Below are 15370 nucleotides of genomic sequence, written 5' to 3' on the forward strand. Positions count from 1 at the left end.
CGGGGAGCAGGGGGGCTGTTTCCCAGGGGCCGCTTCCCCTTGCCTTTTAGGCTCGCTTTTGTGCAAAGTGAGTGCGAAGCGGTGGCAAAACAGAGTTGGCGTGTAGTTGGTGCAGATGAGCACTCAAAACGCCGAGCGCTGGAAGASAAATCCTGAAATAACGGGTAGCTGTGTTGTAGGCATCACTTCACTCAGAAAACTCCCATCAGTGTAGATGCAGTGACTTCACTGAAGCAAATCTAGCATAAGCAGGACACAATACACYGGAAAATTAGGTCCTAGATCAGTTCTGCTTCATGCTTGTCCTCTCTTTTCAAGACAAGTACTACCTTCCATGGGAGCCTGTGTCAAATTTTGCGATATGAACAGATGGAGATTTGCTTGAAATTCTTGTGCTACCTTTCACTTAATGATCATTAAATCAGATTATAACCCAGGGCTGAAGTCTAGGGACTCCTCAATTCCCTGGTCTGTAAGTGAAACTTTCTGAGCTRTGGGAGAGCAGGAAAAGTTTTTCCTCAAATCAGAGCTATTTAAAAGAAAACATAGTCCTGTCTGTTAAGCCACCGTGGAGCTTCCATGACCCGAACACAAAGACTGCAGCACCAGTCACAGCTGCCACCGTTCCTCTTACTGCGGTGTGAGGATTGCTAGAGCAAGTTCACTGTCTTCGTATCCCCTAGCAAGTTTTTGTTTTTTTCCCTCCTCACTAACAACCGGCAYACTTAAGGCAAAGCAAYACAAATTCTAATTAAAAAAATATGTAGTAAGCAGACAAAGTACTGAGGCGACAAAGGCCATAAGAGGCAGCTACAGTGTTGTGTTTCCTCAGGCTGCTTGATGCTRCTAGTTCTGGGACTGGGAGTTCCCAGTGCCATCCTTCCAGGGCCGAGGTCTACATGACCCCAGTGGGAATGTCTCCTTCCATGTATTGAACCTCTACTCAAAACAGACTAGGGAGTGGGTGATRCTTTCCAAAACAGCAGAGAGAGAACATAAAATGCACTGGGAAATTAGGAGGATAGCCAGGCCTGTAGTCATWGACAGCCAGATTCCCAAAATCTCAGAGTCTATAAGCCACTTTCCCAAGGAATCAAGCCAGCAGAAGCCAAAACAAATACACAAAACAGTGTGCCTCTTTTGAGACAGACTCAGTGTGTCATCTTTTCTGGGAAAGCTTTTTCCAGAAAGCTTTCCAAAAACAATAGCTTTCRCACTCAAGGCTTCAACCCACCATGCCGCTGGGAATGACAAGTCCACCAGCCACCCAGGACTGCAGAGAGCAATAAAGAGACATTTGAGGCCAACTGTAAAGGTAGAAGAGAGCAAGGCCACCAGTGAGTGAAGGACGCRGTTCTTGCAAACAGGCTTTCCTGCACGGGCTGACTTCAGGATGAGCCATAGTGGTTGACTCATTTTTTCATTTCTTTACTAGACAAAAGCAGATTTCCTGCTCTGAACTAGTATGTGACCATGTATTTTAAGTATAGACACTGTTTAGTAAAACTAACTATACTATTAAATCTAAAAAACAAGTTCTGGAAACCACGTTTGGCAAGATGATGTGTACAGGMTTATTAAACAGCCTCTTCATGCAGCTTCACTGTTTTTGAAACTTTTATATTMATTTTTCACACAGGGAGGGAAACCAAAGGTCTTACCTGAGTTCCATAAGATATTATATATTTTTAAAGGAGTAGTGAGAAAAGTGTCAAGACTGTGACACAGTGTCTCACCCTGAGTGTGCTCTCTACCTGCTTTTTTATTAGCTGCATCTTTGTGCTTCTCTCCGGGAGCATAATGTTTTAGCAGTTCAAAGAGCTCCAAGAACAACAATAAAAGTTTCCATTGCACTTAAAAATATTTGATCATATTATCACCTGAACTCAAGTATTCATCATTTGGCTTTGCYGAAGGACATAATTAGCTATCTTATGGCTCTTCCTGTCTCCTTTAAACTTAGATTATAACCATAGCAAAGGAAACTCAGCAGGGCTCAATTTGTGGAGCTTTCAGCTAACTAAACATTGCAGRCTGCATTGGTTGGAAGCAAACATTCTGTGTGGGTTTGTTTGGGTGTTTAACAAGAGGAAAATTAATAAATTTCCAGGTGGAATTCCTTACAGCTGAATTTCCTCTCTCTCAGCTATTCCTGGTCCCAGTATTTTCACTTCCTACATAGATTTTGAGAACTTCAAACAGCATGGTATGAGAGTAAATWAGTAGGAGGAGGTTTCTATTATAATTATAAAGCCAGTAAACCTGAGACCAAACTCCTGGAAGCATAAGCCTGAGGATTCATCACTCACTCAAAATATTTTGCACAGCTTTTGCAAATAGCTCGGTACAATATATCTACTCAAATAGAAATGTGACTACCAYGCTAAGACTCATCCTAGGTTTTACCTGTCTAGCAAAAGTAACGGTAGCAATGGTGGGTCCGTGGCTTGGACCTAAATTAATATAGGCTCTGAAATGGGATTGAAGGTCCCTGGTGAGCCTATACACCCYGTACTAAAGTCTGTGCTTGCATTTCTGTTGTTATGTGTGGCAGTCAGGGTGAAAACGCTGCTTCTCCTGCTTGTTCTGCAGCACAGCATTGTGCCAGTGGAGCTATACTCCAAGTCCAGCTTTTTTGTATGGCATGATAAGATCAGAGTAAATATGTATTTCATAAAGAAAAGAATTTTTCTGCTTTGAAATATATGAGGAAAAGGAATGTTAATTTTGTATGTGGGCTATATTGGCAATAGTCTTATAACATAGAAGAAAAATCTGCAAGAATCAAGATTCTACTTTTGCTCTGAAAGATACAGTGATGAATACTATCAAAATTCAGATTCCAGCTCAGAAAAGCAGTTCCTTGTCTGACAGAAAAAACCTCAAGTGGCAATAGAAAATATGAAGTCCTGATCATCTTACTAGGAATTTAGATTGAATACACGCTCAGTTGCCTTTCAGGATAATGAGAATTAATATTCATTGACAACTTTAAATGAGAATTTGTAACCCAAAAAGAAAAGACTGTTTCAGGTCTGTAATGATAATGCTTTYTCACAGCTGCTTTTGTGAGTAGGGAATAATTTAACAATACTATAGCTGATGCTAAATTTCTATTTTGTGGTAAAATTATAAAGTAAATGTTTCCTCCAAAGAACTCCAAAGCTGTTTATGGGAGCTAGAGGCACACTCCTGAGACAGCAGCCTGGAGTTTTGATGTGTTGCAATATTGTAAATTGGYGTAATTTCATTGCACTGCCTTCAGCATGCCTTCATCCTATAGAAAGTATCATTTTAAGGGAAAAAAAGATGTGACTTGTCTTTAACTTTCAGTCAAATGAATTCATGCTAAAATGCCCATATATTTTCCCACATCAACACCAGCTCCCATGTGCTTATTCTTATTTACCCACAGATTTTTTTTTTCTTTTTTTTTTTGCTACTCCTAATAGGAAATTTCTGCAGAAAGCAAATTTTTAAATGTGAAAAGGCCAGAGGCTGGTATAAACGAAATAGAAAAAGATAAAGATTTAATACAGAAACRTGGAGTAAAAAGATGTAAGACAACATAGTTTTATAATACAATATTTAGATAAGGATTATCTGGAATACTGGAGAAAGAAGGAAGAGAAGGGTTTAGTACTGAAAAGGTGTGCCTATATTCATAGTGAATTCTTCCCTGTATTTTCCATTCCCCTTCATCCATCTGTATCACATTTGTTTTTTTAGTCTTAATACCTACACATTGTGCCTATCACTTAGTAAAGACAGTGCCAGCAGAAAGGGCCATTACAGAGAATTTTGACCTGGCTAGTTCTTTCACAAGAGTACACAGTCATAACTATATACTCCTTTCCTACAGTAAGCAAATCTTGCATTAGCAACATGCTTATTGTGCATTTGTTGCATCCATAAAACGCATAAGATCTTGCCATTGATGCCACTGGGAACAGGCAGGTTTTTAGTACGTTTTCGGTYGTTAGCTATTGACTCTTTAATTTCTGGATGGAAGCAAAGGCAGTTGGTTGTGAGTAAGGTTTTTAGTCAAAAGGTACATATTTTTTTTTGACTGTGCGGGAAAGTGATTTTAGGGATAGTACTTTTTAAAAAAAAATTGAACAGAATTTGTTAGTCAATGTTGTCAGAAGTAACCTTATCATTGTTATTTGATAGCAAAGTACTGTAATGTTTTGGATGTAACATTTTACGACATAGGAGCTGTTATTTGTAAGACACTAATCTGATAGTCAAAAGCTAATAGTAATTTTTACAGCTGCAGTAAAACTTCTAACCTACCAGCATTCCGATATAAGATTTATTTTCTATTAAATGGTTGCACATATGTAGTACAAATGGGTGCACATTTTATAGATTTTAGATCCAATCATAAAATCTTGACTCAGAAATCTGATTTAAACTGTCAGACATGGTATAAGTACACAGTGTTGTTTAATGGGCTAAGACTGAACCCAAAAGTACTTGCTTATGTTTTAAGCTGATCTTTCCCAAAGATGTAGTTTCTCAACCAGATGGTTCAATGGCCTTGGKCTGGCAAAGCAACTAGTTACTGTGGAGCAAACGTGAGGTTTAGCRCTCGGTGCCCCTGGATGTACTGGCACAGAGGAGCTCTGGGCTGTGGGTTAGGGGTGTCCATTTAGGAGAGAAGCATGGAGGGGATCAAGGCATCTTGATCTTGCTGCCTGGCCATACCTGKAGATTTTATCTGGTCTTGCTAGTGGCCGATGGAAGGCGTCTGCAGGTGGTGGGAARTGGCCAAAACCCCTGTGGTGACCTCTCTGAGGCCGGGATGGGAACTGCTGGGTTGCGCTCTGCCCTCCCATGCTCCCCAAGTGGCTGGGGAAGGGACAAGCCCTGTCTCCAGGGCTTTTCTCTCCTCTCTGCCCTTGCTCTCACCTTCTCCAGTCCCTGGCACAAGAGGCTCAGCTCTTCACGGCACTCAGCTAACCCCTTTGACTTTACCGGTATAGCAAGCCCAGGTCGCAGTGGGACGCTGGGAACAGCTGTATGTGATCCTTTCCAGGCTCTTTTAGAGCAGAGTCAAAAGGCTAGTTTAAATCACTGCTGCAGGCATGCCTTTGAGTTTCTTATCTTTGGGATTATAAGGCAACACTGCTCTGTCCTAGATAAAAGTAAAAACTTCTCTCTTTTCAAGGTTGACTTCTCTAAGTGGCCCAATATGTAACCTTGAATTGGCCTGAAGCTATCTTGCAAGAGATGGAATAGGGGAAGTATTCCAAAACTGGAGACACTTCAGAAATGATTCCTGAGATTTTTTTTCCTCTTTCCTAGAAAATGAAGAAATGAACTCTTTTCACAAAAACCATATTCCTTTAGCTATTTTTATGGAGAGGCAAGAATCGAGTGATGACTCTGATCTTGCCCTGAATGGTTTGGGTTGCTTGACACTTACCCTGTTGAACAGCTTACCCAAAAAAGAAATTGATTGTTACTAAAGTGTATGGCCCAGTGGACTGTACTGCACGTTTACAGGCTGACTTGTGTGAAGACTTTTTGGCTCATTAGTTTTCTTAATGGAGGCTAGTTATTGCCTACAGATGTATGCAGTCCTGCTCTGTATGGGCACTCCCCATGGCCAGGTCCCTAAGAAAGGAGTTCAGCAGCCAGTGACTCTGATTTACAAGAAACATGGCGCATTTTGAACCTGAATTAGCAGAAACTCTTAAGAGCCCTGCTCTTACCCTTGTGTACATGCTTGGGGGCCTGTTTCGTCAACACATTCAGAGACCAAGCAGCCAGTCAGCAATTTTTGTATCCTAACGGCTTCTAAATTGCTGGTGATCTAATGGGAAGGGAATATGAACTGGAAAAGCTGACAATGTATATAAATATTTTGGGAAATCAGAGAAGAAAACTCTTTTTGGTTCTCAAAAGGATGGGAACCACAATGTAACAGACTACTGAAATTTTGAGGCATGACCCAGGTATTGTGTTTTCTGATCACCAGACACCTGTAAGTTTGCATTAGTGCCTTTTTGTGAACTGAGATAACCATGCTGTACTTTGTAACCCACATCTGATGAATATCGGGAAGCCTAATTAATAACTGTAATGTGCTTACCAGCTGACAAGGGCTATTGAAAAGTGCTATGTATTGTCATGCTTAATTGAGGGGTGCCTAACATTATAGCCATAAATTGAAAGATGTTCAGATACTACTGAGGTGAGAACTGTATTAAGCAACTAGACAGATTTCTCTAGATGGAGAAATATTGCTGAATCACACAATCAGGGGACTGTTATAAGAGATACTTTTTCTGTTTTTATATTGATTAGAATGGATGACTTAGTAATAAGTGTTTCCTTACACAGCTGCCTTGGTCTACATGTTTTCAAGCGTGCATGTAAGAATTTGTGTATGAGAAACATTGTTTTAATTAATCTTGCAATACTGTAGAGGCTCTTCCATTTATTTGTCAGTAGCTATCAAGGAGTGTGTAGCCTGCAGATTGACAGGCCTTGCAGAGATCATTTCATAGAGCAATGTAGTCATAACTTAAATTAGCTCACTTGGAACTGCTGGGGCACTCAATCTGATTTAGAGCTTAGGCCTCTCTATGCCGTGTCACAGCATATAGTGGAGATGTATCTAATACCTGACCATAGCTGATAATCTAAGGACTCACCTTGTACCCTGTACCCTGGCTGAGAGAGGAGAAACAACTGCTGATTGAGCAAATCCAGGCAGGACAGAGGGCAGGAGCTATCTCATGGGACCACAAATGGTTCAGAAGTCCTTCAACTCTATCTCCTGTGACATTGGTTGATATATTTTCATGCTATTGAAATATACTGGTCTGATATGTATTCAACTCTTCCCTCTCTTTATTAGGGTGAGCACTGGAATAGTACAGCTCTGGGGCTGAAATAACTTCTGTGGTTGCTGGGAAGCTGCAGCTGGTGATCAGAAACATTTACCTGAGGTGCTCACCTGCAAGAGGATGTGTCAGCAAAGCAGTTGATGGGGGTATTCCCTTCATTTGGTAGTGAAGACACATGAAGCATCTGCTTGGATGGCTTTTGGTAGGAGTTCAGTCCTTCACACTGTGGGAAGATCTGAGGAAGTTCCAGCCTGCCCTGGCCTTGTGCTGAGGGACACTTTGACCCAACCCTGCTCTCTCTGAGCATCTGGCCAGAGGAGGTTGGAAGAGATGCAATGGGTCTCGTTCCTTAGGTGCTCCTGGGTGACAACAGTGGAGTGCTCCCAAGTGAGCCTGAGGGGTTGTCCTGGCACAGGAACTTCACATGTGTTCCCCTGGAGCTCCACAATAACCAGGCAAGTTGTACAAGGACAAAGAACAGATTTAGCTTGTCCTTTAGTCAGAACTTGAGAGTACTCTTGTTTTACTTTCTTTGGAGAAACGACTATTGCCATGAAATCAGAGGAATGGGAATTTTGCTGTTATCATACTCAGTGGGAGTGGGAGCAGGGCACCATAGGGCATTTGGTTTTGGAGATACTTTGTAATAACTGATCAGAGACACATTATTCAATACTGTTTTTGAAACTCACTGCTTTACTTATTTAGGCTGTTGCAGAGATAGACTGGACATATATTTGAAGTATTTACTTTGAACAGATTTTTTTTTTTTAGTTTTATACTAAACTGAAAATACTTGAAATAATACTGGAAAAAGAATACCCTGTGACTCCAGGTGGCTCTGGGTGGCTGACACCGAGTGAAGGATCAGTCTGTAACTTCTCCACTGCCCGATGTTAAGGGCAGAGTACAGATTGATACTATTTTTTTCTTCTACTTAGAGCCCAAGAGATGCATACATCTGCTTGAGGCTCAGAATTCAATTCAACAGTAGTTCTGTCAGTGTTCAGAGAGAAATTTTGGGGCTTTTTAAACAGAACTTACAGAGAAAAATAGTAGGTTTTATTTCATGTCTTCCTTTTTTAACTTACTTTCGCTGGTGAGATTTCTGAATTAAATATTTAGAATTTCTGTCATTGTTTAGATATTTTACTTGGAAAATTCATCTTCTAATGAACAACATCGATGGAAAAGAACATTTGTTGCAACATATGTTGTTGTTAGAAGCCAAGCTCTACTTGGATTGAAAAATATTGTCCTTGAAAAAAATTACAGCCATTTCTTCTTATATTCCATGTGTGCATCCTGATCTCAGTTTTCAAGAGAATAGATCATAGAGCTGAATAAAGGAATGCTGGGGAAATTGAACATTTTCCCAATGAGGGTGAATTTAACTGATCTGAGGAAGTGCAGTCTTATAGCACTGACAACATTTTAGGATGATTGCTCTAAATCTGAAAACTATTTGTGTTCATTACGTCTGTGAAAGTAAGAGTACATTGTGCCAGTTGAACATGCACCTTCTGATGGTTTACATTTTAATAGACCAAATTCACGTAGGAGTTCACTGGCATAAGCTTTTAGCATAAATCTGTGAGAAGGTGGTGGTCTAAAAGACATGGTCAGGAAGGCTGCAAGCGAATATAAAAGCCATGACCAAATGCGCAGATTCATTCTGCATTGCTGGCAAGCAGTTAACTGATGTTCTGTAATATCGTGGTTCTGACTGATACCTAGAGAAAACCAAGACAAGTTTGGGCACATAGTCTCACCTCAGACAGGGTGTCCTTTCCACAGCGGTATATAGAGAGGAGCTAGGTGGGGGAATGGGGGAGATGGGAAGGAAGCTCTCCAAAATGAGTAGCCAGTATGTATAGGTGGGATGGGGGGGGGGGGTAACAGCTGCGTATTGAGGCATGAATCAGCTGGATGACAGTTTGGGTATGTACTGGCAGTTTTCTCAGAAAGAGAAAAGGGTTTGGGCTGGTAAGAACGGAAGCAGGAGGAGCTGCATTTCCAGAGGACCCATGGCTTGCAAGGAGTCCCCAGGATGGGGCTCCCTGGAAGCCAGGGACATGCAGCTTCAGTATGGGAAAAAATAAACAACYCGGCACACTTCTGCATTCCCAGAATGCCTTCTTTTCCTATTCTTTTTCTCTTCCCTGTATTTGTTTTTCTCTTGTCTGCTAGCTCAAAATTATGTGTCATTCTTTCTTGCTTTTATGCCTTTGGTGAGCAAACTTTGTTTTGAATATAATCATCATTGCCTGACTAAAATGTTCTTCAGACAGTTTCTTGCATTTTTGGTCAAATATTACCAGCAGAACAGAAATATCAAGAAAGAGTTTTTTTTTCAGATGAGCCTCTGCTCATCTGATTCATATCAGATATTATTTTTTGGTAAATTTGTAAAGATTTGATTATGACATTGCACAACACCCCAACTAATTTAATAAGATATTGCTCTCTGAATGAAATTGCAGCTGGTACGCTSATGCTTTGATCTTGAACAGTCTTGGTATTTTAAATGGGCCAGTGTTGGGGTTACTGCATGAAAAGATCTTTTTCCGGACTTTAGGAGGGAAAACCATCGTGCCCTGATCTGTAAGAATTTGGGCTTTGGTTGACTCATGTTACTGAAGGATGCAGCAGTGGAAAGCAGATGAATAAAGAGAACTGGCAATAACGGAGAAAGTCCCAAGCCAGAAATAAATTGGGCAGTAGGGCTTCTTGCTCAGATCGGATGAGGAGTGCATAGAGGAGCAAACTTTGAAATCCCTCTTTGTATGATGTTTACAAGGAGGAATTCTTGTCCCCTTTGAATTTAACTTCTGAAAGTGYCTTCAGGTGGGTTGTACCCACATATAATGAGTATTTGGAGTATGAGCCTAAGTTTGGTCCCCTAGGTCAGCACTCAAAACTACCCTAGCTGTGTAGTCAGCTGTGTAGTTACAAAAAATAGCTCAGATGTCCTATTTCCTAATCATGTTGTGTTGACATAAAAGACAGCAAATGGGGTGCCAGCTTTTCATTTTCGTGGGCGGTGAGTTCCAGTGCTTGGAAGTAGTAGGTCCTGCTTCCCTGCCCCTGGAATGACGAACCCTGGACAAGATAGTCAATGAGTGAAAAGTGTTTGCAAACAGCAGTCTTTTCTGTTAGCTCTCTCCCTGGAGAGTACAGGACAACTTATGAGAGATGATTAGTGAAAATTTGTGACCAGAAGACACTTTGTAGCAGTTGAATCCATGTTCTGCAATGGTATTGCAGGCTTAAGGGGCGTTCTTTTTAAGACAATTTGCATATTTATGTAATCTCTCTTACTGTCAAAAATGTACTATGGAGAGGAAGGGTTGCTTAACACCAGGCTGTTGCCTGGCACCTGGATGGGCTTAATATATAAGAAGAGGTAAGATTTAGAGATGGGTCAGCGCTCCTGCACCTGAGGCCAAAGAGAGCTGAAGCACAGCTGCCAAGAGGAGCAGCGCTGCCAGCATTGCCAGCCCATGCTTCCAAGGATTTGCGGCAGTGCACTGAAAACCTGCCAGATGCTAGCTTCTGGAACAAAACACATATCATGGTACAGYGATTGCCATGCAAAAACTAAAACCAGTGCTGCTTTTGGCCTGCTCGAGGATATTTATTGTGTTACTAACTTGTCTGTTCTTTTTCCAGAAATCATGCCAGATTGGGATAATCTATTTTTGAAGATGTTATTTAGTTCATTGACAATAATCCATTAGTGCTAAATAGCAGGTAAGCTATTGCAAAGTTCTGGAGGCAAGAGCATGTTACAAAATTTCTGGCACACAAACCTTGATTTTTCTGCCAAGAAGAAAAAAAGACAAGTCAGGAAAAAAGAGCAAGGAAGCTTATCAAGAGGCATGGAAACTAGAAATAGGAATCACATGCTGTTTGTATTTGTGAAAGGTCTTGACACAACAACCTCACCTCTTAAGTATGTGTGGGTAGATTCTCTGGGTTGTAGCTTAACTGCTTTGCTAGAGTCCCCCCTCACCCTTGATGCTGCTCTATTCCTGCACAACATTTTTCAAAGGTGACTATACTAAACACARTACATCCTTGTAACTTCACAAAGCATATATTTTGTATTTGTGGTTTTTCTTCTTTAAATCCCCCTTTTCATGTCCTCCCCGTAGGTCACCAAAGGTAACTACAAGTTTACTGTAGTTATGCTTCAAAAAATGCACCACTGTTTCTCCGAGGTATGCATTACCACCACAACAATCTTACTGCACCGAAAGATTAAACATCAACGACAAGATTGAAAACAAGCCTTATTGCAAGAAACTCAACATTTCCTCAGCAAAACTGTTTATACAGATTATAGGTAAGTAGGTAACAGCCCATTTTTGCCCTTATTTCCACCTGTGAAATCCTCTTTCAGTCACTGAGGCAGCTGCCACGTAGCAGAAGACAAGTASTAGCCCATAATTTTTATCTTTGATGAATTATCATGTCACACCTGCGGGAGTTTTGTGATTCAGGATGGGCAGCCCTTCACAGTAAGAATGTTAGGAATGCTAAAAATAAAAGCCTGGGAGCCTTTAGAAAAGAAAATTAAATGTAAAGTGCTGATGCTTCATCTGGGCTGAGGCAGAAATGCCACAAATGATAGGTGCTGACAGGATATGTGAAACTTTTAATCAAGGCACTTTACGTAACATCTCATTTCAAAGAAGATCTGGCATTTTTAAATGCTAGGCTAACTACAGGAGATGCTAGAGAATGCTTCTAAGGTAACCACCTGAAYGGGATAAACTAGGAATATACACACTTTAAATCTCCTTTCACACACATCAATCGCTTATGGATTTTTTCCTAAAAAATGAAGAAATGTGTTCATTGCACAATAGTGATCGCATCTCTTTCCTTTCTGTGAGGAAGAAAAAAACTTTATACAAAATACTTCATGTTCATATTCATCTCACAGCAGAGGGATGATGTGTTTTAGTGAGAGTAAGTTAGGTCTCGTAGGTTGGAAATCAGATCCCAGTCTGAGCTTATCTAGTTCAGARAGAAAACCCCAGGACAGATGTTTAAGCTCATGAAATATCAGAATCTGGAGGCAGAAATGCTATAACTTCATCAGGGCTAATCTGTTCCTGGAGCACAGTGATTCCTGTCCATGCACCTACAAACTTTACCTAGTCCACTTTTTTGAGGCACCAAGTGGTTAGTCTTCCATGTCTTCCTTTTGAGATACCAGCCCGTGCACTTAACRTCGTAGCTGTCTGCTATTTATTCTTATGAAAATTCAGCAACATAATAAGTGAACACCTTGTCCAAGTGTCAAGCTCTTATGAGATTTCAGCTGTCTCTAAGGGTGTACAGAGGCAAATTACATGGATGTTGTTGCCTCTGATGCTCTTTAGCCACTGGGTGTCTCTGGAAATCCCATTTTTGAACTACATGTTCCTATTCCAAATTAGAAAAAACTTCCTGCATTAACACTTCATATAATAATCATGAGTTAAAAGCAGACACATTGAAATTTCTGCACCACATGCTAATCCAAGGAGAACATCATCACATTGTCATGGATTTTATATATGGGATATAAAGTGTGGGGAGCAAGAGAAGCAAATGTGTAAACTTATTGGTCATATTAAGCAAAGAGATTCTACAAGAAATTATCTGCAATGCTCTTACATTACTAGCCAAGAATTATTTTTTGTTACATTTCTATCATGGGATTATTTGCTGTCTGGACCATGGTTTCTTGTTAGTAATAAGTGATGGAGAGAGATGGTACAGGAGTAAAAGCTGCCTCAGTTAAAAAAAGAAGTGGCTCTTCAGAGAAGCTGGTTRTAAACATATGTGACTGTTTCTACTTGCAACAGATACACTGAACTGGCTTTTCATGTTCTGACATATTAGGTAAAATATCTTGAAGAAAATAAATGCCAGATTACAGTATACGTAGGGTGAACCACAGAGCAGTACACATCCACTGACACAGTAATAATAGCCTTCCAAGAAAGAAAATGCTGAACAACTTGTCTCAYATCAACACCTCTCTGTTTCTCTGTGAGAGCATCAATAATCAGAATTCTTTTCAATGTGTTATTGATGCAGAGTGAGATTTTTGGAGGTGTTGAGCAACCACTTCTTCCTCCTCTCCCCCAGCATCAGCCGCTGCTGCTTGCACTTCACGGTTCTGCAATTAAACAATGTTATATGCTCAGCAGGGGSGAGGACATTATGATTAAAACATGTTTTCCCAGTGTGTTTTAATCATAAAACACCTTGAATGGCTGAAAATGGGGCAATGCAGGGATTTGGGGGCTATGCTGCCTTAATGGGGAGCAGYGGATTCCCATAGGAACTGTGAGAAATGGTGTTAGTGGTGACCAAGATAACCGCACTGTCATCTCCTCCTTCACCTCCTTGTCAAACCGTGAGGAGCGTTCAGAAGAAAAGGTGTGTACAGAAGGATGAGAAAACCCTTCTTGTATCTGCACAAGGGGATTCACTGGAGAAAGCTGCTACCAAAATGTTGAAGTGATGGAGAAGCAAAATATCCTGACCACAAAGTCCTGTTTGAAGCTACCAGACCACTGAAGTGCAATCTGAAATGCAAGTTTTCTGCTTAGGCAATGCTGGAACTGCTTTAGGTCTGTGTTATTTGCCAAAACACAGAATGACCAGTGCTTGCAGCTGCCTCTGGAGAAGAGAAACAGAATTAGGGCAGAGCTGGGGACACCAATCTGCAACATACTCAGCTCCCAGAGAAAAGCCTGACAATCGCTGAAAAGATAGCAATTTCTTAACATTGTGGGAGGGAAAAAAGAAAAACTGGTTAAATGATATGGATGTGCGTCTGTTTTATATTAAAATGATAGGATCCTGTGGCCGAGGGTGGAATATGATTAGCTAGTCATAGGTATTTCCAGTATTTCCCTGCAATGAAATGGCATGTTTGAATATAGACAGGAACAAACAGTGAGAGTCTTGGCTCCATCCCTTTTTGTGTTTTAATTGTAAACAAGCAGATGCAATCCATAATGCTAAATAAGATTTCCCCACATTTCCTTCTGAAAGTGGTTTTAAGCAAGATAAGGCACTAAAATTTAATCCTTCTAAGAGTGTGCAAATACTGAATCCTTGATGCAGACACAGTCTTACCATGAATTTATATGGGAGCTTTAACAGTTTTGTAAATTAATCAATAACATGGTTAAATTATATTTGCTCAGCTAATTATTTTCCCTGTCCTGTAAATTAGAACCTCAGTAGTCTACAAGAAAAATCAGTCCTGCTGCTTGTATCGCATTTGTGTTTACTTACTGGTATGTTATTAAAGTGCTAGTTTATTTGTTCTGCTATAGGCTGCTAGTTTTTTCTTTGCTATTTGCGTGCCAACCAGGGGACTGCAAAGCCATTCAGAAATATTTACATAATTATATATTTAATATGCAAAATCTATTTTAGCATTGTCTGAGTACTGTGCATTTGCAGGCTCTCCATGAAGTTCTTCTTGTCTCACCCTGGTGGAAGYGGATTCAGCCACCTTCTACACCCACTAAATCACTGGGATTTTTTGGGGTGCCTGAAATGGATCCTGATGCGAGTTCTTGGCCTCATGACCTTGCAGGGTGCAGCTTCAAGCAAAGGCGGGAGGTGATGCTGTCCAGTGGTCCTTTTTAATTCAACTTACTCCCTAATTCTGTGGCTTGGGTTGTCCAAGAACTGCTTGCTCCCCACAGGGACTACTCAAGCCCCTTTGCTGAGGGGAGGCGCAGGAATAACAGGTTGGATTTCAAATCAAACAAACAGCACCAAAAGAAGGGAGAAATGGAAAGCTGCCTGGCCGTGGACAGCAGCTCGTGAGGACCAGAAGCGGAGCGGAGCTTGCCCGCCTGCAACCTTCCAGCACRACTTGGCCCGTGACAAGCTGCTGCTGAGGTTGGAAATGCAGGCGGCTACAACATCCAGGCTGAATAAGAAAAAATTTGTGGAGTGCTCCTTGCTTTCACTTGCTTCCAACCACATGTATATATACGCACAAAAAAAAATACTCTTAGGGAACATAAAATGTTACATGCAACTGGGACTTTAATCTTTTCTCTATCTTCGATATGCCGACAAGCTGGAAGATTTAGCAGAGTGGTGTTCTATGGTTTTGTTTATTTATTTTTTGCATTTATTTTCCACTTTTGAGGATGTAAAAATGACAAGAAACAGAGGAGAGAAAGTTCAAATGAACAGCAGGAAACGAGTACTTTTACACCGAGCTGGTGATAGCCTAAACTGATCTCTTACAATATAGCGTACTAGTTCTTTTCTTAACATATGGAGTACTATTTTATTATCAGAAATCATAGTTTACACCTGAATCTTTACTCCCCATGTTAGAGTAGCTTTAGAGATCAGGCTGAATTCTACCTATATGCATTCATAGTTTAATGAATTGGTAAAAAGAGTCCACGGCCACATGCTTGCATTTTTTTTCTAGATTTGCACCATTTTTTCTGGTGCTTTAACTTTCC

Source organism: Rhea americana, unplaced genomic scaffold (genome assembly GCF_003343005.1).
Source record: "Rhea americana isolate MKP2758 unplaced genomic scaffold, rheAme1 scaffold_130, whole genome shotgun sequence".
In the NCBI taxonomy this organism is placed as follows: Eukaryota; Metazoa; Chordata; class Aves; order Rheiformes; family Rheidae; genus Rhea; species Rhea americana.